At 41.0% G+C, this 18,877-nt stretch overlaps 1 long non-coding RNA gene across 1 annotated transcript in view; it reads left to right on the forward strand.

Moving 5' to 3' along the window:
• The first annotated feature begins 1,546 nt into the window (after nucleotides 1–1,546).
• LOC149470759 (uncharacterized) overlaps nucleotides 1,547–18,877 on the forward strand; it is a 69,289-nt gene continuing 51,958 nt past the window's right edge. Inside the window, exon 1 of the long non-coding RNA XR_016307998.1 lies at nucleotides 1,547–1,634. This is a non-coding gene — a long non-coding RNA (uncharacterized LOC149470759). The remainder of the gene's footprint in view (nucleotides 1,635–18,877) is intronic.

Genomic DNA, 18,877 nt, shown 5'->3' on the forward strand with positions numbered 1-18,877 from the left:
AACTTCAAACATGCTGCAATATTCTTTTTGGACAGCAATGGCTTCCTCCGTGGTGTCCTCCCATGTACTCCATTCTTGTTTAATGTTTTCCTTATTGTAGATGTGTCAACAAAAATGTTAGCATGTGCCAGAGATTTCTGTAGGTCTTTAGCTGACACTCTGGGATTCTTCTTTACCTCATGCAGCATTCTGCGCTGTGCTCTTGCAGTCATTTTTACAGGACAACCACGCCTAGGGAGAGTAGCAACAGTGCTAAACTTTCTCCATTTGTAGACAGTCTGTCTTACCGTGGACACATGAACATCAAGGCTTTTGGAGATACTTTTGTAACCCTTTCCAGCTTCATGCAAGTCAACAATTCTTGATCGTAGGTCTTCTGAGAGCTCTTTTCTGCGAGGCATGGTTCACATCAGACAGTGCTTCTTGAAACCAGTAAACCCAAAACAGGTGTGTGTTTTTTAGGGGCAGGACAGCTGTCAGCAACACTTCCAATATCCTCACACTGATTGGAGTCAAGGTTGGCTCACTCCTGGCTCTGGGAGAAGTCATTAAGCTAGGGCCTCACATACTTTTTCCTCCCTGCGCTGTGAATGTTTACATGTTATGTGCAATTAAACCATGGCAACATCTAATGTTTGTGTAGTATTATGTTCCGAGTGTAGCTCGGGGTTACCGCTCTTGGTACTCAAATTTTACCCCGAGCTACACTCGGGAATACCGCTAAGGAGGTTAATGTTATCAGTGCGACAGTTGTGCAACAGTCAAAGCCAAAATCAACAGCCAAAGCAGCATCCAAGTCACACCCATCCAAAGTTGCAGCAATGGAAATTGCACGCCTTTGGGGTCGTATAAGTATGAATGAAACCTTAACCCCTTGCCGCTGGTGCCTCCCAGCCCTTTAAGGGTTCCAGAAGCTGGGAGGTGGGGTGGGTTTTAGGGTCATGTAATTTGCTGTCATGGCAGTCACATGATCGGGCAAGGTCGGGATCAAAAGAGGAGATCTGGACCTTTCCATGAGTACCAAACATATGTGCTGGGAGTGCGCAGGGCGCGTGCTCCCAGCACATATGTGTTTTTTTAACAGAACGCAAATGTGCGGCCGCTCGGTGTCTAGGCCCAGACGCTGGGAGGCCACACATTTGCATTCAGCCAGTGCCAAGAGGTTAAAGAAAACATAGTTTTTGTGTTGTGATGTGCTGCTGTTCAGCTGCATTGTGGAAGTGCATGAGAGTGTTTTTTTTTTTAAATGAATGGCACTGCAGCACACCAATGCATGTGCGTGTTTTATCATGTTATCAGGCTCTAAGAAACGGAAGTCAAACTTTTTTCTGAGAATCCCCTTTAAGAATCTGAGACGTGAAATTGAAGAATGCAAAAGGAATGGATTGCTTAGTGATAACGGTTAAAAATAGCTAAATAAAAGAACTGGATGCAGAATGCTGTCATCATTATCCCGTATTTCCTAGGTGGGAGAGAATATTACAATTATGTGGAAATGATGAAAGAGGAGGTGAGGTGCCCCACTGATTCTCTGCTGTTCTGATGCTGAGCATTATCATATCTCTTCCATCACAAAGAGCCGACACCTGAATCATCACGCAGAGGAGGACAGAGGGAGCCGGCTTCAGCTGCAGGTGGTGATTACATTTAATTAATTCCCTGGTGAAAAATTGCCCTTGTAATAATATAATAGTCAGGTATGTCTTCTGCTACAACACCCTTCCCTCAGTGCAATGCATTGTTATAATAATTTAGTGGCCTGATGGTGTTTTCTGGAGGGATTGTATAAGATCCTTCCAAACACAGCATGAGCCTTCCAGCAAACCCGAACAACCGGGCCTTCAAGAATAAAGCTATATTGTATTTATTTGTACATAGCTAATGTAAGGACAATTTTGAAGATGGTTAAAGGATATTATCACATTTCATGAAGTTGTCCTTTCATATACTCCCCACCCGGGATGATACTTACCTTTTTCTTGGATCTATCTTTACTCCGACAAGGTCTCGGATGGTTCCTCTTCTTCACTGCCAAAGCCTCATTTATTCCTGTGGGTATGCTATGTTCATGGCAACTTCCAGAGGTCACGCAGAGTACGGCTTTCCCAAACGAATAAATGGGATCTCATTGTGCATGCACAGTAAAAGGAGGAGCCAACCAGGACCTATTTTGGAAAAAGCTAATTGGTGGCTCTGGGCAACAACAACATGTTTGAAGATGCTTAAGGGACAACATCATCTTTAGTGAATTTGTCCTTTAAATAATTCCCTATCCCCCTGAGTGAAGTCCACATTAGATAATACTTACCTTCCTTCCTGATCCAGCTATATTTCCTCTTACAAGATCATGGGAGACTCCTCTTTATGCTGAGCATGAGTTCCACAGCCCCACTGTCGTACTCATGGCAGTGTCCATTGGTTCCTTGGATTACGGCTTTCCTAAAGGCTGCGGTGTGCGTGCTTCCAATAACTTGTTGAATGAAGGAAGGAATATACTTTAAGCGGACCTGGCATTTCTGAATTGGCCAGTGAGTCTCCTCCTCTTTGGCTGTAGGACAGTGTGGGGTGTACCAGAGCTCTGGGAGTTCCTGTAGTGTGTGTATGGGTCTAACGACTCCCCAGGTATAAAGAGGCAGATTTACAAATAAATGTATTTTCAGACAATACAAGTTCACTTTAATATGTGTACTGGCTTTGCAGAAAGTGTTCTAACAGAGGAACTCACAATAGTTCAGACTTGTTATTTTTATTTTAGCTACAGTTGGAGGCTAATACCTTGGAGAATTGGCATGTCACGTTTATGCTAAAAATGCCAAAGAGGTTTTCCTGGAGGAAGGACAGATCTGTCACATTTCAGTTCTGAAGACAAACTTTCCTGAAAACCAGGGTCTATATCAGTCCCAAAGGACAGTCTCCCTCCACAGCTGGAACCATGACATATTTTAGGCATACATATAAACTGTAAATATGTTTCAGAGTTTCAGTCAGGATTGAGAACACAATCGGAGAAGTATTTAAGTTTGATAGTTTCTTTGGCCAACTGAACTACCTCCTTAAAGTGGAGTTCTACTCACCCTGTCAAAAAATAAAAGTCAGCAGCTACAAAAACTTTAGCTGCTGACTTTTAAAAAACAGCCACTTACCAGTTCCTCGGTCCCGTGGTGTGTCCCATGCAGCCCGTTTCACCGGCCGTCCTGTATTCCAGGAGGCCGGCATCTTCAGTGTGGGCACCTGGCTGTAACTGCTTGCGGCTTCACAGCCGGGTACCCAATGTGCATGCGCGAGTAGCACTGCACTTCATGAATGGTCCTGTAGTCTTCTGGGACCTGTCACGTGTCCCAAAAGACTACAGGGAGGGAGGCAGCACAAAAACAATATACACCACTGCTTCTGGTGGATTACAAGCCCCCAAGAATCCAGGTCTGCTTGGGAAATTGCCCACAACAAATATGGCAGGTGGGGGCAGAGGTGCAGGCTCTATGAACACATCAGATATGGGCCATGTGCCATGGGTGCAACGCCACTGTTTGTCAGCCTGCCATGTAAGCAACTTCACTTGGCAGTTAGACTGCCTACCAGATCTGTGAGATAGGCATGTAAGAAGGGGTTTGTGTTTTTTTTTTAGGGTGGACTCCACCCTGTCTTCAGCCAGTCAGGGCTGGACATCCTCCTCCTGGTTAGCGTTTTTTGAAGTGGGAAGAGATGTTAGTGTGGTGTGTAGAGAAAGGGACTGCCATGAAGTACTAATTTTCACTGTGGTAGGAGATCCACGTGTTTTCCCCTCTGTGGGCCCCAGCTTGGGCCTATGAAGTGAACCTTAGGGAGATAGACTGTGACAGCAGCAACGAAGAGACATAGAGTATTGGCAGCCAACCCCTCTATGCAGGATAATGTGACCTTCTATGAGAAGGACTGTTATGTCACTAACTGGATTTTGTAAAGGGAAGGCTGTTAAGTAGAGTGTTCAGAAAAGCAGCAACCAACTGGACATTTCATTATTGAGTAAGCTGGGATTTGTGTTATCCTTAATTTGCGTAATGGTTATCAACCATTATGGACCTGAAATATAACTTGGGCAAGAGACTGGTGTGTGGTGCTGGTGGCCCCTCTAATTGTAAGATGGCAGAGTTCCCCATTGGGTAAGGGGGATCAGTAACTCACACCCCTCATGGTTCTGCGGGAGGCCCCTGGCACAAGACTTGGCCTAGCCTGCCTGCCACTAGGGGACCCTCCTTCAGGCAGCCTGACAGTCAACTGAATGACCTTGCATGCCAGGCTGACAACGCTGATGCTAATAACAAGCCAGTGCCTTAACATTGTCAGCCTTCAAAAGAAGTGTTGAACAGGTAGAATCTCCAGTAAAGACACTTTGCAACAGCTTCACAAAAGTGATTTCCTAAAGAAAGCTAACACAGTGAGACATGATGCTAAATTTCACTAAAACTATCCACGCTTGGATGCACAAGAAATGAACAGCTACTAAAATTTGTTGATCACAAATTAAGAAAACAGTATATCAAAAATAATGAAAAGCATCGAATAAATTTCTAAACAATAAAAAATGGCCATATAAGTATTCCAAAGGAAAGTCCCAACACCAACTTCAATACATAGAAGATGATCCTACGTAGCACCACGGCGTGTAATTAAATCTGTTTACCGAACCGAGTAGACCCTCAAGTTGTAGGATGACACCATCAACGAACACACACCATTTGGCTTCAGGTATATTTGGAACATTCCTTCCACTCTAGCAAGGGTATATCCACCACAACTGACCATCAGCTCAGACACCACAGGAATTCCCCAGTAACCAGGCACCATGATGCCAAACATACTGAAAAACATACATTTTACATACTCTTATATAAAGCTTATATGAGATTCTAGTTATTCTCTTTACATTCACTTTAAACCTGCTAGATTCCAATAGTAGTTGGAACTTGGTGTAGAAGAGTTTTATTTTTTGTGTTGGGGTGACTTCTCTAGCAGTACAACAATGTATTATACAGGAAGAATATCCACAGTAGCAGCCATTTATAGAACAAAGCATTCCTCGAGCAAGCCAGGTTTAGTAAGCTGTTCACAATAGCACAATCCAGCCGTACAATAACATAATATACCTGTCAATCATACTGTCTGAAGTGAATGTATGGTCTAATTAGGATAATATTCAGGTGTTTCTGTATTACTAAAGAACAGCGGTCTGTCGTTTTGTTCTAATTAATAAAACTCACGATAAATTAAAATTAGGCTTTTGGCAGGTATAGCTGGTAATAACCAAAATGACATCTAATTATATTGGATTTAATCCAAGTCAATAAAATTGAATGTATTAGGCAACTTAGCTAAAAATACTGCATATGTAATGAACTCTGTGATATCAAGTTTATTTCAAACCTGTCTTGAAATTTGTAGGCTTTTCATTGACAATCACCTTTTGAAAATTCTGCTTTCTTGGTTGTCTGTGGATTTAAAGTATACTGTATGTAAACACAGGACTCCAAGAATGATCTTTATTGCCAACTTACATTGAAATGTTGTATATTCATATCTTGTATCTAGAAGGCCGTTGGGGATGCTACAAATCACTGTGGTAGTACAGGCTACATATAGTGATAGCCGCAATCTTCTGGGTCCTGCTGTCCCTGCTTCCCAATTGTGCTCTCGTGTTGTCACTCTGCCACAAAGGCTTCTGATGGAAACTCCAAGTGGCTCACATTAGGCAGGCATTTTCCACTTTTGTCACCATCAGGAAACCCGCCCTGAGAAAGACCAAGCAGCCGTTGTTGGAGTGCATGTACAATGGACACAGAGGGTCTCTCTGTATCACTGGCATTCTGAAAACACCTTGTGATTTTTTTTCAACAGACACCCCTTTAAGCCTCTCCCAGTATCAATCTAATATGACAAACCCCACCACTTGCTAAGACTGCTACTTTTTTGCTCCACTCAGCATGCATAAGCGTGCCCACGGTCTTTCAAAATCCAGCAACACTTCTACATTAAAATAATACCTGGTGATCCTGCTATGAAGGGCCTGGTTCAGGGTGGGTTAAGGGTGGGTTCCTTCTATAGGGTGACAACACTCTGTCCCTGTTTCCCAGTTGTGCTCTCATGTTGTTACTCTGCCACAAAGGCTTCTGATGGAAACTACAAGTGGCTCACATTAGGCAGGCATATTCCACTTTTGTCACCATCAGGAAACCCGCTCTGAGAAAGGCCATGCAGCTATTGTTGGAGTGCATGTAGACAGGAGGTGGTGTTTTCCCAGAATACCAAAAAAAAAAAAAGAACAAGGTGCAGAAGAAGGTTAAAATACTGAACAATTTATTTACACAAAACAAGCAATATTCATTTACACATAAGAGTTCTGTGATGAACAGACAGAGCACAGGAGTTAGGATGCGGGGAAAGAAGCTAGCAGCAGCACGCTGCCACTGTTCAGCCATTCAGAGAGAGCTGTCTATGGTAGCAACAGAGAGCACATGTAGATAGAAGGAAGGCAAAAGTGAAATGACAGGCAAGCAATGCATTTCAGGGTCATACACCTTTATTCCATCCTGAAACGCGTTGACTGTGTTTGATGCTCCTAACCAATAAATGTTTCAAAAAGACATTTACTGTTAATGATGTAAGCTTTTTAAATAGGCGTTCCTTATACCTACTCCAGATTTCATTGTCCGCTGAACACTTATTGTGTTGGGATCAGAGAGGCAGCAGCCTAAGACCAAAACAAGGTCCACATACATTATATCTTCATGATGACTCACTTTATTGTATATTCATTAGAACCAAGTCTCACTTCTTTCTTTTTTTTTTATTTAAATATTTATTGATTTTTCAAAATAGTAACAAACAATTTCATCATATTCACAATAAATCCTTATACCTATTTCTTATTACTACTCTTTATTCCCTCATTACACATCTCTTAAAACATCTCTCCCCCCCCCCCCCTAGGAGCCCCCACTCTGCATCCTTTCTCCTCCTCTCATCCACAGCAAGAAGAACATCCTACCCCTCTACCCACTCTATTTATCCTTCAATTTCACTTTTTCACGTTTATTCCAGATTTTTTCCATTTTTCCCATTTCGCGTAGTATATCTCCATCTTATCTACCTGCATATAATAGGCCTTCTCCATCTTACTAATCCAGTTCACTCTTTCTATCCAATCTTCCTCTTTAGGTACCTCTGTTTTCCTCCAATACTTAGGGATCAGACTTTTTGCAGCATTCAAATAATACCCTAAACCTAATTTCTTATATTTGCTAACTGATAGCTCTGAACTATGCAGCAAGCACATCTCTGGAACTGTCCCAATCTTTATCTCAGTTATGATCTCAATTAAATTTTTTTCCAGAATACTTGGATTTTTGGACATTCCCACCAAATGTGGTATATTGTCCCTACTTCTCCACACTCACGCCAACACCATGGTGATTTATCCCCACTTATCTTATGTTCTACAATTGGTGTAATGCAAGTCTCACTTCTTTCGATCCAGCCCTATAACTCTCACATTTAATAAGCTAAATGTCATTAAGCTATGGTCTATTTTAATACTTGCTGAGTCAGTGACCCAGAAAAAGCACGCTGAAAGTAAGGTCAATAACTTGGAAAATAGTAAAGGTGTCAGATCAGCATGGCAGCTAATTAGAATTTTCTGATGGAGAAATCACAAGCTACCTTTACATTCAGGCGTTTTTCTAGCACTAGTGAGAATGGACCCCACTAAAAATAATGGATCTGACATCCTTGCATTTAGCCATTGTCCAGTTTAATAAGCCTATAAAATAAGCAAAGGACAAAACACAAACGTAAAACGTTATTTCTTCCAGTATTGCGTATAACACAGTCTGGATTGCAGTACAGTTTCGATCACAGCTTTGCTGTGCCTTACCTGACCTGTCATAGCCAGAGGCTTTAATCATCGTATTTGTTCATCGGTTTGTCAATAATAGAGCATAAGAAATACCAGCTAAATATATCTCCATCTGTGCGATGGTTTACTCTCACTTGTGTTTATTGGATTATAAAGGTAAAAGCTGTCTGCTCAATATATGTTTATTCTTTTTTAGATGACCTTTACTTGATGGATAAAAATAGACTCTCCTGTTGCTGTGTTTTTTAATAGTTTTAAAAATAGATATTTTCTATCAGTAGTTGAAGAACATTGCAAATGTAAACAAAAAGAAAAGTGCACCTGTAGCAGGGTGGTAGAGAAGGATGGGGGGGGGGGTGTTTGTGGCATTTTTTGTTGCACCCCAACTCCTCAAGCTGTGCTGTGTAGTGATGCCAGTATACAGAGTAACACAGTGATTGCATGACCACTGCTGTGTTCTGGCACTAGAGGGAACCCTGCAGAGGACTGGCTTGACCTCTGTAGTGGGCTCTAGGAGTCCATCTAAGACAGCCATTCTTGAACAGGGTTCTTCCAAAGATTGCTAAGAGTTTTGACCTGTGGCTGGTTAACATCTCATTTGATGGTCCCATTCCGGGGTCAACACCACTTGGCAAAGCCATCTGCATGACAGCAATGTTCTTTATAGCTGTCTATATTGGTGGCATAACCATTGTAGGGGGCAAGTCTTCTTACTGGCCACCAATGTTAGAGGGCATTTTCCTCCCTGACCTCCAATACACTGGTTTTGCAGGGCTTACACAAGGTCTAAAAATAACTTAAAGGGTTTCTCTGGGGTAAAAGGGGAGAAAAGCTGATCTAGGGGAAGCCCTCTGCCCCTATTTAAAGACACAGGACTACGCAAGAATTTGTGGATTTTTTGGGCAGACATGACATATAAATATGCTGTACTGTGGTCACAAAGGGGCCCTGGGGAAGACAAGAGGAGGCAGCAGCTGACATGTAGAGCAGAAAGAAAAACCCATGGTCGACCCTATCAAAGTGAGAGCCCTCAGGAGATAAGGGGTAGGTGGTTTTCCATTTTGGGGGAAGTGGAAGAACCATGTAGTGTAAAGCGAAAGATATTGTTAAGCAGTACCCATGTAATGAAGGATGAGCCTTCTGAGGACAGACAGGATAACAGTGTTACTCTTCAAGACACTAACTGAGCACCTGTGTCACTGTGAGCAATCGAGCACTAGAAATTATGGAAGATTTTTATTTTCTTGAGACTTGTCATAAATCATCATGTTGGAAAAGCCTACTTATTAAAATGAAATCTGAACCTGACTGGACTTTCTGGGGCAGGGGCGGACTGACCATTTGGAAACTCGGGCACTGCCCGAGGGCCCGGGGTCAGTAGGGGGCCCCATGAGATGCCCCTGGTACCTTTTTCATAGGCTTTTTTGAGTTCGGGCAAGGACACAGGGGCCCCATGATCCCCTATTGCCCAGGGGCCCCATGAGTTGTCAGTCCGCCCCTGCTGGGGTTTATTTACTAAAGCTGGAGAGTGCAAAATCAGGCTGACTTTTGCAGAGAAACTAATCAGCTTCCAGGTTTTATTGCCAAAGCTTAATTGAACAAGCTGAAGTTAGAAGCTGATTGGTTTCTATTCAGAAGTGACCCTGATTTTGCACTATCCAGCTTTAGTAAATAAACTCCTCTGTGTCTAATGTGCTGGGATGAAGAGTGAGTGAGAATCCCAATAGGAGTAGTTGGCCTGAACAAGGGAGGGCACAATGGTGGAGTAAAGTTCCTGGGTCCCCCATTAGTTAAAGCAACGTCACGCTGGCCTGCTAGAGCATTGATCCCTTGTACATTGCCTGGAGCTAGAGGGAATACAGAGGCCTCCCAAGTCAAGATGTTCCCATTCTGATGTTGAACTTCGAAATGGCCAGGGTTACCATCCCTCCTATATCTGAACTTTCTGGAATGCCCTTGCCTTTGGATGTATTCCAGTCAATAGAGGGCCTTAACCATCTGTCTCTTGGCAACTTTAATAAATCAACCCCAAAGTCTTACCACATTTTGTATTTTTGTGTCCCCTTTGGGGATATTTCTGCAAAGTATTTTCTTTTCTGTGCAGAATCATAATAAACCTATCACAGCATATGAACTGCATCTGCACATCAGCTGAGTGGTGGATCTTGGCAGTGCGCACACACATTAAAAACATAAATTCAGTCAAAAATTAAAAACAAAAATGAATAGTCTATTAAAAGAAAAATATGTACTTTTCTGCATTTCTCACATTCACTCCAAAGCTGCTTTTCGCAGTACTTCTTTTTGGCCAATAAATGACCTTAGCCTTGTGAATTGAATGATGGCCAGCATCATTTAACCTACTTCCTCTATATCCATGGATCTGCCCCCAGCATGTGAATGGACAGGGAAGGTAAAGCAGCACAGGGATGAGCTCATCTTCTGTAATTTTGCTTTTTTCTCTTACCAACGCATTAATTTATTGCCATTTAGTGCTACTTATTGCCCAGTTTGAGCTCTGCTATACAGTAACTACAAGAGGCTGACACCAGGTTACTTTCAGGTACTTAAACTGCTTGCATTGACAAAAAATTAACTTATTGATGTATTATTAAATACAGAACTGCTCTAATTTGTGTCTTTAATAGCATTAAATCTCTTTTAGGTTTCCCATAGACATACTATATGTCTATAGATTCTGTTTTATTAATCTGTATTAGCATGCATGGAAATGTTAGCTATTACAATAAAGGGCTTCCAAGCAATCAGTTACTCTTTAACATGGCCAATAAGCACTTCTTTAGGATTTCAATTTGCGGAAAGACACAGTGCTTGAACATTTCACACATTTATGTAATCTTTAAATTTTTACATTCTACTAGCACCAGGTATTTGGATTTTTGGATTTCAACAGCAAGAATGCATTGAAGCAATAAAGTAAGGCATATGCATGAAAAATATGATCAAAGTATGTTATCTCATTCTTATTTGTGATTTACCTGTACAAACAATTGACTGAATAATAGCTTAGAGACATCAAGTTCAATGACCTTATTAATCAAAAAATGAATAAAAGTATGTAAAGTAAAATTGTAAAATTGGACAACACTATACAGACCCAAAACAATTCTACAGTGCATGTAATGTGTAATTCAACCACTATGCTATAATTGTAGGACTGTACACTGTAGGACTGTAAGCCTGTCCACAAGGAATGTGTCTATGGGAATGTTTGACCATTCTTACAGAAGCACATTTGTGAGGTCAAGCACTGATGTTGGACATGAAGGACTCGCTTGCAGTTTCCGCTTTAATTCATCCTAAAAGTGTTCTTTCGGGTTGAGGTCAGGACTCTGTACAGGACAGTTAAGTTCCTCCACCCTGAACTTGCTCATTCATGTCTTTATGGACCTTGCTTTGTGCACTGGTGCACAGTCATGTTGGAACAGGAAGGGGCCATCCCCAAACTGTTCCCACAAAGTTGGGTGCATGAAATTGTCCAAAATGTTTTAGTATGCTGACACCTTAAGAGTTCCCTTCATTGAAACTAAGGGGCCAAGCCCAACCCCTGAGAAACAACCCCACACCATAATCCCCCTCCACCAAACTTTACACTTGGCACAATGCAGTCAGGCAAGTACCGTTCTCCTGGCAACGCAGACACATACATCGGATTGCCAGACAGAGAAGCGTGATTTGTCACTCAAGAGAGCACATCTCCACTACTCTAGAGTCCAGTGGCAGCGTGCTTTACACCACTGCATCCGACGCTTTGCATTGCACTTGGTGACGTAAGGTTTGGATGCAATCCTTAGCCATGGAAACCCATTCCATGAAGCTCTCTACACACTGTTGTTGTGCTAATCTGAAGGCCACACGAAGTTTGGAAGTCTTTAGCCATTGACTCTGCAGACAGTTGACAACTTCTGTGCATTGGGCACTTCATAGTTACATACTGTAGTTACATAGTCAGTCTGGCTGAAAAAAGACCATCCAGCTCAACCATAAAAAAAAAGTTATAATCCTACACCCACAGTTGATCCAGAGGAAGGCAAAAAAAAACAGCAAAGCATGAACCAATTTGCTCCTGCATGGGGAAAAAAATCCTTCCTGATCCCCTGAGAGGCAATCGGATATTCCCTGGATCAACTTTACCTATAAATGTTAGTATCCAGTTATATTCTGTGTATCCAAGAAAGAATCCAAGTATTTTTTTTTAAGCAATCCACTGAGCTGGCCAGAACCAACTCTTATTTATACATGTTGATCATATCTCCCTTAATCTCATCTACTCAAGAGAGAATAAATTCAGTTTCTCTACTCTTTCCTCATAGCTGATCTCCTCCATGCCTTTTATCACTTTGGTTGCCCTTCACTGTACATTCTCAAGTTCCCCAATGTTCTTTTTGTGACTTGGTGCCCAAAATTGAACTGCATATTCCAGATGAGGTCTTACTAATGATTTGTACCGGGGTAATATGATATCTCTCTCTCTGGAGTCTATACCTCTTTTAATACAAGAGAGGATTTTGCTTGCTTTAGAAACCGCAGCTTGGCATTGCACCAGAACCCCCAGATCCTTCTCCACCATTGATTCCCCCAGTTGTACCCCCCCCCAGTATGTATGATGCATGCATATTCTTAGCCCCCAAGTGCATAACCTTACATTTATCAACATTGAACCTCATTTGCCACATAGTTGCCCAATTAAACAGTGCATTGAGGTTGGCTTGTAAGTTGGAGACATCCTGTAAGGACGTTATTCCACTGCACAGCTTGGTGTCATCTGCAAAGACTGAAATGGGATTTTTAATCCTAGACCCTATATCAGTTATATTAAAAAGTAAGGGTCTCAACACTGAATCTTGGGGTACTCCACTAACAACCCTAGACCATTCAGAGTATGAATAATTAACCACTACTCTATGAATACAATCTTTTAGCCAGTTTTCTGCTCATTTACATACAGATTTTTTTCAAGCCTGCAGACTTTACCTTACACATTAGACGCGTGTGGGGAACTGTGTCAAACGCTTTTGCAAAATCCAAGTATACCATGTCCACCGCCACCCCTCTGTCCAAGGTTTTGTTCACCTCTGTATAAAAATAAATCAGATTTGTTTCACAACTTTTGTCTTTCATGAACCCATGCTGTCTGTTGCTTAAAATATTTTTTTTCCAACAAGAACTCATCTATGTGGTCTTTTATTAAACTCTCCAGTATCTTTCCAAGAAGTTAAACTCACAGGTCTATAATTACTTGATAAAGATTTTGACCCCTTTTTAAATATTGGCACCACATTGGCCTTACGCCAATCCAGTGGTACTATGCCAGTCATTAAAGAGTACCTAAAAATGAGAAAGAATGGCTTTGAAATGACAGAGCTCAAGAAGGTATTTAATACATTTGCCTTCTCTTTGTCCCCAGTCACCCATTCTAGATTATTTTGTAAAGGACCTACATGCTCGGACCGGATATTTTTACTTTTAATATATTTGAAGAATTTTTGGGGGTTTGTCCTGCTATCTTTTGCAATCTGATGTTCGTTTTCAATTTTTGCGGCTTTGATTTCCTTTTTACATATTCTGTTATAATCTTTGAAATGTTAAAACGATGATAGCGTTCCTTCATTGTTATATTTAATAAAAGCTCTTTTCTTATTATCTATAGCTTTTTTAACTTTGGCCGCAAGCCACATAGGTTTGATTTTTAGCCTTTTAAACTTGCCCATGGGAATATATTTTGCAGTGTGTTCACATACAGTCTTTTTGAAGAACTCCCATTTCTGTTTTGTGTTCAACGATGCCAATATTCCCTCACAGTCTAAGTCTTGGAGAATCAGCTCTCAGCCTTGGAAAATTAGCTCTCTTAAAGTTGAGCATTTTGTTTTTCCCGTATGTGCTTGATGTTTACAGGTAACGATAAATGAAATCATGTTATGGTCACTGCTACCCAGATGATCTTTTATATGGACATTCGTAATAAGCTCTGCATGGTTGACATTGCCAGGTCTAGCAGAGCATCATTCCTAGTTGGGGTCTCCATAAACTGTACCATAAAATTGTCCTGTAGTAATTTTTTGCCCTTTAACTGTTCCTGCAGTACCATTACTCCAGTCAATTTCTGGGTAGTTAAAATCCCCCATTTTTTTTCACTGTCCCAGCCCTTGCAGCCCTTTCAATCTGTGCAAGGAGCTGAGTCTCCACCTCTTCATTAACACTGAGAGGCCTATAACAAACTCCAATGATTACCTTTGCAGTATGCACCCCCATGTGCAGTTCCACCCATAATGCTTCAGCCTCATCACACCCTCCATCAACGGCACTGACCCCGTTCTGTCATTGTATGTGGTTTACCACTTCATGCCTGTGTTGCTGTTGAGAAATGCTCCACATAGTGTAAAACCGCCAATATTAAGACATTTATTCGGTAAATTGCACTTCCATAGTCAAGTCACTTACATAGGCTGATTTTAATCCTGACTATGCAAGTGCAATTTACCAAATACATGTCTTAATATTGGTGGTTTTACACAATGTGGAGCATTTCTCTATTACGTGTATTTTAGACACAAAGCTCAGGCTGGCTACAGCCCAGCTGCAAAACATAATAAATTGAGCTAGGTACACTCCAGCTTTAAGTGGTAATAAAGCAAAACCAAAAAAAATTATATTGCAGCTTACCATTTCTTGGGTGTGGTGACTGCATTTGTTTTTTTAGGCTTTTTTTCCTTTTACCTGGTGTTCTGGTCAGTTAGTTTTTTAGTTTTCAATTTCCTTTAACAAACCAAGCTGTCCAGCAAAAGTGGATGTTAGAGGGTTGAGACAAACCACTTACAATGATCAGTTTGTATTCATTTATGTAAAACCAGGGCTTTTTGCTAAGAAAATAGGCGAAGGAACTCAACCATGACCCCCCACACTAAATTAAAATGAGTATAATTCAAATATAACCATTTAAATAAAAAAACATGAATTCTATGTTGCAGGGCTGTATTTTAGGCCTGTATAAAAAAAATAAATAAAACGTGTTGTAACATTACTTCTCTTACAACATATATCTTAGTGTTGTAAATTGCCACTAGGTAACACATAGTTTAGAAAAGGAAACCTCCCCCCACCCTACTTCATTTGCCCTAACACGATTTGAAAGTATTTGCAAGTCTCACTCATACTTCACAGGCCTTATTCTTCTATTATATTCCTCTATACTTTCCCATAAGAAGCCTGCAGTATGCTGTAATGATATCACATACTGGGCACACGAAAAGCTATTCAAGAATCATAGGGATTACAGATTATCACTCCCCTCTGACCCATCGTAAAACAGTCACAGAATCCTTCAGTTCTGCCATCCATGGTCTGTAGGGCAATAAAACACGTTAGGAATACACAGCATGTTGTAAAATGTCTATCCAAGACTAATGGCTATCGTAAAAGGCATTCAGGGTCAGAGGTGACCTCTCAGAGACCTCTGCCTCATTCACTATTTCAAAGAATCTACACACAATTCATAAAATCAGACAGGAACAAGACATCTCAATAATAAGTATACTGTATATTTGAATGGAGAATATCATACCAAACAAATCAAGGTCATACATGACTAAGCTATAGTATACCGAAGGTGAGATAGCTGACTCCTACCTCCTGGGTGACAGGCTTATTCAAGAGACTTCATGTTTGGTATCCCTGGACACGAAATTCAGTGCTGAACAATAATCTACCATTTTCCAGAATGCAACTTGTGCATATTTGAAGATTTTATAATCGGTATAAAACTGTGTGTAAGGGAGGGCCATGATACAGTCATAAACGCAGTGACATCCCATGGTCACTCCTCAGCCACTTAATTGGTCAGATGGTCTCTGTCAACACCCCCTTGATGTCAGAAATAGGGGATTTCAAGCATATTCAACAGCTCTCATGTGCCATTAAATGAAGAACGATCTGTCAAGTTATGAGAGCCAATATATCAGCTTGCTCATTGTCTTCTGAACCAGGACATTGTTAAGTATTTCCACCCTCAACTCCTTTTTATTTTTCTGTTGCCTTGTTGTCTATTTGTAATACCCTTTTTGTGTACCTATTTTATTTGTACCATTTTGACCTTTTCAATATTAAACCATAATTTGAAGAGTGTTAAAACTGTCTCTAATGCCTAATGCAAATCTAAAGAATTCCTATCTCTAGAAGAGCGCTACTACCTGGTAAATCTCTGAATATACCTGTCTGTGGTGACTGCGTGTGCACAGACATTTATTTTAAAATCATACTTGTTATTGCTAATCTTGTGAAAGTTTCCTACTTCTTGATAAAAATAGGTGGTGGCAGTTCAAAGGGTTCATTGCTTAGTTAACTAAACCCAGTGGCAATTGCTTCCAGGCTGTTGGCACTTACATTATGGTCCCGCGAGCTGGAATATCTTTGCACAGGGTAAGGCTGAGTGTCGCATATCAGTGACAGCGGTTTGTGAAGTTGACCAGTCATTTGTCATGAGTTTGTGGAAATGGCAGTGATTTGATCCACGTTTTTCACATATACCACTACCAAATGCAATGGTAAATGGAATTGGGAAAGTCACTTGATCCAGAGGACTGAAAAATCATGCTTTAAGCCATCGTTAAATGTTCTAAAAATGTACTGATCCTTGAAAATGCCTATAGGCCTTCGTATTACTGGTGCTATACGTCAACCCGTCTAGCTTGGTTTATACCGAATTATCCCTCTACCTGTTTTTTGGGTTGTCCTCAAGAAGGCTCAGAGGTGCACATGTGGTGGAGGTGTCCAGTAGTGAGTAGATTGTGCATTTGGGTCTACAATCTCATTCGCTCTTTACTTCACACTAATTTTCATAAGAACCCCTATTAGGCCTTACTTCCTAAAACTATTGCAGTGCTTTTCCATACCAAAAGTAGGTTGGTCACCCAAATTTTTATAGCCCCCCAAGCTCACAATAGCAAGAACCTGGAAAATCCCTCTCCGTGAGCTTTGAGGCAGTAAAGGACCGACTAAATGAAGTAATGGTGAATAGAAAACTGACAGCCATACAGACAAAAACCATGATAACTTTCTAAAAGTCTGGCAACCCTGGATATCATTTGCTACTCCATCAAGATCTGACAAATTGTTGCTTACCATTTGAAAGACAAGGCAATTGTGACCCCCCTCCCCTTTTTTCTTCCTTTACCTGACCCTTATCCTCGGCCGAAATGCACAATATCTCCATTTGAACGCTTTCTTTTCCATGGCTGCCTCTCAAATATTTACCACAGCCAATGAATGGTCACCCGCTTTTGTATAATGATCATAGCACTACTTCTTATACTAACTTTGAATTCATGACATTTTGCTACTCTAAACTATAATGAATTTCCCCTGAGTAGAGAAGTACTTATTCTGTTATATTTGTTCCACCGATGTAACTAGTCACTATCCCTGAGGGGCTGTCTTCTTAATGGTTTGTGTTCTATGTATCCACTGTACGTGTCTATATTTTCTGTACATGCTTTGTACTATTCAAACTGACAATAAACCTTTTGTAAAACAAAAGGAAACCTTTCTTAAAATACATTACATTGTATTGATCAAATATGGTTTTTGCCAAAGTATATACTATAGAGGTAAAGACCGTTAATCTAGCCTGGTAAATAAGGTAAAGATGTGTTGGTTTCATTACTCAATCAAGTGAAAGGGAAATAAAAAAAGAGGAAATTGGATGATTGAAATACATTTGGTTCCACTTTATTTCCTAACCTTTACAAAGTGAACAGCCTCAACTCCTTTAGTAAATCAACCCTAAAGAGCCTACATAGAAGTAGCTTTATCGGATGACTAATGGGGCAGTCAACTCGTTTGCCCATCATTGTGGGGGTTCTTTCTGAAGGCAAGAAGTGGAGGACAGACCTAGAATAATATGCCCCGGTGGACCAATCAACTGTCATGATGGCCATATACTGGGCAATTCTGTGGCTTTCAATCAGACCACATCCACAATCAGTTGCCAGTTTTCAGGCATAGGGACGGAAATTTATAACATTTATTATGATGCTTATAAAAAGGTATTGCAATTTCCAATCCATTTTTTTTTTTCAAAACAGGAAACATTTATGGCTAAGTGAAGAAATATTATCAAGTACATAGCCAGCATTTTTAAGAATTAAAAAAAGAAAGAAACTAACCCAATAAACCATGATTGATTTAGGTTACTTCGGTTTGGAGCCATTCAACATATTTCAAATATTTTCATACAACCCACCATCAATTAATACACAGATAGTACAAATAAATGCTATAATACCCTATGAACATAAAAAGTAAAAAAGAGGGGGATGCACAAAAAATATATATGTTTGAGAATACACCATGGATAGTACCTTACAGGGGCGGACTGACAACTCATGGGGCCCCCGGGCAATAGGGGATCAGGGGGCCCCTGTGTCCTTGCCCACACAAAAAAGCCTATAAAAAGGTACAAGGGGCATTACATGGGGCCCCCTACTGACCCCGGGCCCTCAGGCAGTGCCCGAGTGCTCAAATGGTCAGTCCGCCCCTGGTACCTTATGACAGGGCTTAAAATTTCAAGTCCTGAGCTATCAGCCAGGCCTTAAGAGTTACTCACCACCAACAAACACACACACCTGTACTCACACAGACATTTATTTATTTATTTATTTCAGGTACTTATATAGCGCTGTTAATTTATGCAGAGCTTTACACATATATATTGAACATTCACATCAGTCCCTGACCCTCAAGGGGTGTACAATCTAAGGTTCCTAACTCACATTCATACATACACATACTAGGGCCAATTTAGACAGGATCCAAATAACTTACCAGCATGTCTTTGGAGTGTGGGAGGAAACCGGAGCACCCGGAGGAAACCCACACAAGCACAGGGAGAACATGCAAACTCCATGCAGGAGGCACCATGGTCAGGAATCGCACCCATGAACCATTTACTACAAGGCAGACGTGCTAACTACT

The sequence above is a fragment of the Staurois parvus genome, unplaced genomic scaffold, assembly GCF_062004578.1.
Source record: "Staurois parvus isolate SC_StPar_1 unplaced genomic scaffold, SC_StPar_1.0 ptg000031l, whole genome shotgun sequence".
Classification (NCBI taxonomy): Eukaryota; Metazoa; Chordata; class Amphibia; order Anura; family Ranidae; genus Staurois; species Staurois parvus.